The 6,221-nt window shown below is 30.4% G+C and overlaps 1 long non-coding RNA gene across 1 annotated transcript; it reads right to left on the reverse strand.

Moving 5' to 3' along the window:
• Positions 1–2,815: 2,815 nt before the first annotated feature.
• LOC126884203 (uncharacterized) lies at positions 2,816–3,531 on the reverse strand. Its single transcript, XR_007697874.1, has 2 exons — positions 3,169–3,531; positions 2,816–2,989 (listed from the first exon to the last, which is right to left on the reverse strand). It is a non-coding gene; the product is annotated as an uncharacterized LOC126884203 (long non-coding RNA).
• Between the last annotated feature and the right edge of the window lie 2,690 nt (positions 3,532–6,221).

Raw genomic sequence — 6,221 nt, forward strand, 5'->3', positions numbered from 1 at the left:
TGGTTCTCTCGTAGTCAACTTGAGTCCAAAATTATTTTCCACACTCTTGCGAGAACGTTTTGCGACTCAAAATCAACGACAATGAAAGCTTTGAATTACTGTAGTTCGGCTAACTTTCGGATAATCCGAACTTTTCGGAATCCGAACAGGCTGTCCCCCCAATTAGTTCGGATTTTCGGGGTTCCACTGTATTTCCTTTTGCACAGCATTCATGGAAATACTTAAGACAAAAATCATTATTGTTAAATTCGGGATGATTATCAATTAGTATGCCATGTTGTTTGTAAAATAATATTGGACATGACCCAGTCTGTAAGCATTCAATTACCCATAAATGAACACTGGTTGTGCCATCTTTGTGCCTACATCCATCTTTCAAATCAATGTCATAGGAGTGTTTAATGTTCGTGTTATCTTGTCTTGTAAGTAAATCAACTCTCAATAATATTTAAAAAATGGACTAGTGGTAACATTTTTGTTTTAAATTATATTGTGTATATGCAAATATTTTACTTACATTTTTGAATATGCCCATAATGTGTTTTAAAATAATATGTTACTGCACAACAATCAGTTTGAATATTTTTAGATATGTACTAGTATTTGATTAGTACACGAAATGCAGCAGACATGTTCTCTCTTCTATCTTAAGAGCTGATTTAATCTCTACTTGTATCTGTAAAGTTAATCATTTTTCCCATAGCCAATTTTAACACTCCCGGTTCCTCAGCGTCTATATCCAAACCTGTTACGATCACATTATCATATTTCTCTCCTCGTTCTCTAGGTAATTAATTCTCGAACTGTCTTGTTTGTATTAAATATCTTAATTATGTACTTATTTTATTTTTATAATGAAAATTAATAAATTAACCATATGCAGCACAGCAAACAAATGTTTTCGGAAATATATTTATAAGAATTTAATTGCCTCTTTTTTTGTATACGACATATTAAGTAAAAAGTATTACATTTATTAACATAATATTTATTATTATACATAAGTAAAAACTATTTTTATAGCTAGGAATTACTTTATTAAACGGTCTTAAACCTGTTCATAAATTTTGTTACTATATTTTTTAATTCCGATTATAACAATAATAACTTTTTAGTTTAGATTTAGGTGAAAGTGTGTAATGTCATGTTTTATGTATTTTTTAACCCTAACACATTTATATGTAGCAAATCATATTTGTTATTCTTATCTTATTTTAATTATATTCATTTAAGTTTTGATTTAATTAAATAAACCTATCAATCAAAAAACTGTTGTTTAGTTGTGTACACCCAAAAACTAGCTTGATGTAATACGGACGTCAATTGAATGACATAAATCCACGTCATAAAGACGTCTTTCTATGGTCAAAATGTCAGCCTAAAGACGTCATTTATATGTATGTCTTATGTCACAAAATTACCACAATAAAACGTTAAAAATAAGATTGCTCAATTTAATGTCATTCAAGTTCAATGTGATGTATAGGGTTTTTCATAACAGTCATTTGTTTCGAGCTTCTGACAGATTTCGTATAATCCGTGTATAATATTAATATACACAGATTATACGAAATGTGACAGAAGCCCGAAACAAGTGACAATCGATGAAAAGCCCAATTGATGGCAAATTGGTTATTAAACCTGACATTTCGGTCATGTTTATGTCACCGATCAATTAAGACTAAAAAACACCTCATTTATACGTTACTCTGTTTGCTGGTCAGTTCAAGGATTTGAAATACATGGATTACTGAATTTTAAAAAAGTTAATCAAATCAAATCAAATTTATTTAGTCCCTTTACGCTGTAAACATACAGATTGAACGTGTCAAAATATATAATACGTATATAATAATAAGTAATGAGTTAAGTTAATTACATGTAAATATAAAATATAGTGTGTTAACATACACATAGTCAAAACACAGATAACAATACAAAAATACACATAACACAAAAAACAGTGATTATAAATAAATTACACTAGGCGTAGTTCATATGGCTGTCTTTAAATTCCTGAATGGAATAAAAACATCCATTTACCAGTAATCTTTTAAGTTTTTTCCGAAACAGAGTTGTTGAGTTTGAGCTCTTTAATTGTTCTGGTAGCATTTTATATAAAGAGATACCTGAGTATAAAGGTGATTTTTTTGAAAATAAAATATATAATAAAAGGTAAACTATGGAAGCACTGGGTAAAGAAGAAAGATGCATTAAATATAATAAAAAAAGACAACCTATGACAATAAAACATTAACGTCAAAATTGTTAGCCTTTATTCTGCTCATACTTAACATAATCTTCCAAGTTGAAGTCCATATACTGTGTAATAAAACTTAAAGCCACTTTGTGGGCGTTTTTGGCATATTTTCATAATTGTCTTTAATAGTAAAATGTATTAACAAAATAGATATAAAATTATTATTATTAACACATTCATGAACACGCTTCGCCTGTAGCCACGTCTTCTTATACTGCTACCTATATCTTCTTATTCTTACTTGCTTTGGCTTTCAATATAAACCACAATAATACCACCATTAATTTTTAAGTATATTATATATGTACCTATATTATGTAAGAAAATAGAATTTACCTAATAACTCACCTCGTCCCCAGGTAAAGTAAAGGTGCTACACCACTGAAATGTTTTTTCATTTTTATTTATTTTGTAGCTTTAGCCAGAAGATATATGATGGGAATTATTCATACAATACATATTAATACTATTAAAACTAATACCTATTAATATTCTAAATAATTATTTAATACTAAAATAAAGAAAAATATCTATACTACATTAATTGAGATAACATTTTCACTTTTCTTTTCGCAGGATCCTTGGGATTTTAAAGCTCTTTCTCTATCTTGTTTTGTACAATAATTGTTTGAGAATGGCATACATACATAATAAGATGTTTCATGTTCTTGTACTCCTGTGACTGAATATTATTTTGTTTCTCTTCCTGTGACATCCACACAGTAAAATCTACAAAAACATAACAGATGATTGATTATATGGGAAGTTATACCAGTCTATATTCATTGGTTATACTACTTATAGCTTACATTTATCTAGTATCTACCTACATAAAACTACCTTTGATATCAATATCAACCTTAATATCCAAAAAATAAATAATAATGTGGAAGTTGTTCCATACCTACCTAACAATTTTTTGAATTGAAATTTTACCAACTGGGTAGGTTGCCCATGTTTTTCCTGCAAATTAAATCGTAAATCCCTATTATTGCCATTAATTTGCACTGTAAACAAGTATATCTCGTTTGAGTTTAATTTTTTTCAAAAGACTGTAACATAACGAGTTTTAAATTATAACATATCATAGTACATTACTTGGTTCAATTTATTTACATTGTACATTTTTTGTACATAATCAAATCACCTGTAAAGTAAGGTTAAGATTCGGAGTCAAGAAAACACAACTGTCAAATTTTAAACCAACTGACATTAGATATTTTAAAATTCCCGCTAAAAGAAAATAAGTAAATCTGGCAACAGTGCGGTTGCGTGCTGGATATTTAATCTCTCCCTGCGTGAAGATAGCTACCGACGCTACCGTAGCTAAGCTACGAGCTACGATACGATTATGGAGACCTACACAGAGGAGAGGAATCGAGATAGGACGACCTTGAAATTTTTGTACACAATTTTGCCTGTTTGCTTGGTTTCTCGCTAGGGCGGCGGTGGCGTAGAAATAGATGCTACTTTTGCATTGGAGTGAATGTGAAAATTTCGAAAATAATTAATTATTCGTAGTTAATATAAGATTATTGGTTTTGGTGGTTAATATTATTTAAATATGAGTGCCAAGAAAGCTTACACTAAAAGAACTTGCTTCGTACCGGGATTTATATCGAGTTATCGTTCCGATAAAAAATTCAAAAGGGAACTTAACGAAGTTAATAAAGACTTTTTATAAAGATTTGTCTTTATGTTATTTATAACGTTCGTGGATTAAACCTATTCGTTTGTATGTTATTTCCTTCGGTGTAAATAAAATGTATGCCTATTATTGGTTTTTATTTTAACCTGAAAATTATAGTGATAATAGTAGGACGATCTTGAAAGTTTTTCTGTCGAAACAATACATTTTTTGAGACAAAATATTTCACAAAAATTAACATTAATTTTATAAAAGTCAGACTATCGTCTGCGTAGTTTATAGACATATATTTTTATTAACTAAATTTAAACATCTGATAGGTAAGCTTTCAGAATATAGATAAATGAAGTATTAAAAAAAAAAGCAGTTTAAATTTTGATAAAAAGAATAATTAAAAAAAATTGATCAATAAACTTCAAATTATTTAAATAACTTTTTAAACTTTTTAAAAACAATTACGTACAGTTAAGTCAATTTTTTCAACTAACAAACTTTTTGATATCAGTTACAAAGATATTAAAAAATTAATTTGCAGTTGAAATACCATTGGTATATAAATGTGGCAGTTAGATAATGTGACAAAATATTTCCGCTTCAAAATAAGCTGTCCTACATATTAAAGTAATGACAAATTTAAATTTGATGTCACATCTCCATCTACAATGGTATATAAAGAATACACTTTTTACCACACGTCGATATGTTATAAGGTTAAAATAATTTATTTTTGGCATAAAACATATTCAGCTACAATCCACCAATAAATTAATATCTAACTACGCTAAAAACAAAAATAAAATGAGTTAAATATTAAATAAGTCCATAAGAGCTAATGTATTTGTAGCACCTATTCGAACACTTGCGCCTCTAGCGGCGATTGCTGAAAGTTGAATTAGAGGTTGAAAAGTTAGCCCACAAACGATGCATTGCGTTTCCACTCCTTCTTACAGGTCTCCATAGATACGATATAGTGGATGGCAGTGTTGCCACGTTCCTAGAATAGAAATCGGGAAATTTTATCACAGAGATAATTATTTAAATTCTGTGGCCCGATATACGGTCATCTAGTTGGACTAATGTGTACATTTGTTTTCTCGAGAACTTTCAGGAATCGAATCCTAATACTGTACATTTATTTTCTCGAGAACTTTCAGGTTTCAGGAATCGAATATTAATACTATGGTTTGTTTTTTAACCAAGAGGGGTGATTCAAATTTACCGAGCTGTGTATTGCTTGTTTGTAATTGGTCCAACTGCATGCAAGTTTACTCCACTGTTATAAAATTTTGACACTAATGACATTTATCAAATTTTGACACTATGTTTATTTTTTAACCAGGAGGAGTAAACTAAAAAGACAGATTCACACCCAAGAAAGTCACTAGAATAATAACCAAATACATCTTCTTTTTTGGTTGATCTAGTCGCCCCTCAACGGTAATCCATAATTATTATATTAAATTAATACGTCGCTAAAGAGTTCCAAAAACAACTGCCTTTTATATAAAAGCAGACTAACAATCTAAAAATTAAAGGAATAACAGAAAACACAAAAATCGCCGATATAACTTAATTAACCTATGAAATGTCACTAGTGTCAAAATTTGATAAATGTCATTAGTGTCAAAATTTTATAACAGTGGAGTAAACTTGCCTGCGGTTGGACCAATTACAAACAAGCAATACAGCGCGGTAAATTTGAATCACTCCTCTTGGTTAAAAAACAAACAATAGTGACATTCCATAGGTTAATAATTAAGTTATATCGGTTATATCCATAAAGTTATATATTAGCAATGTATATTAGCATAGAGTCATTCAGGGCAAAGTGATGACACCATCTTTTTTATTTGGATTAGTGCCGTTTTACCCTTACGCATAGTAAAGCTGCGACAGTTGTCCTCCCCTTCCGTACCTTTACATGCCTTTACTCACACTTAATGTCATCTTAGTTTCTCGATACAATGTGTTAGAAAGAGATGCCGCAAAACAGTCCATGAGATCTTGTCGTCAGGAAGCGCGGAAGGTAGGCTCACTCTATGTTAATATATACCTCTACGGTTATATCGGCGATTTTACCCGTGTTGAGCTGCCTCCCCCCCCCCCACTTGAAAAAATTAAAAAACAAATAGCCCTGATTTATGCGAGCTCTCATATTCCGCAAATTAAAAATTTTGAGCTCGTTCCACTGAGCAGGAATTTAACATTTTAGTGGGGGGCTGAGTATTAAATCACATGCATTTCGATTATTGAGCTACAACCCCTTCGCAAGAAAACTACCCCAACTTCCCGGCTTAAGAGAGAGTTGTACTT

Source organism: Diabrotica virgifera, chromosome 5, assembly GCF_917563875.1.
Source record: "Diabrotica virgifera virgifera chromosome 5, PGI_DIABVI_V3a".
NCBI classification, from domain to species: domain Eukaryota; kingdom Metazoa; phylum Arthropoda; class Insecta; order Coleoptera; family Chrysomelidae; genus Diabrotica; species Diabrotica virgifera.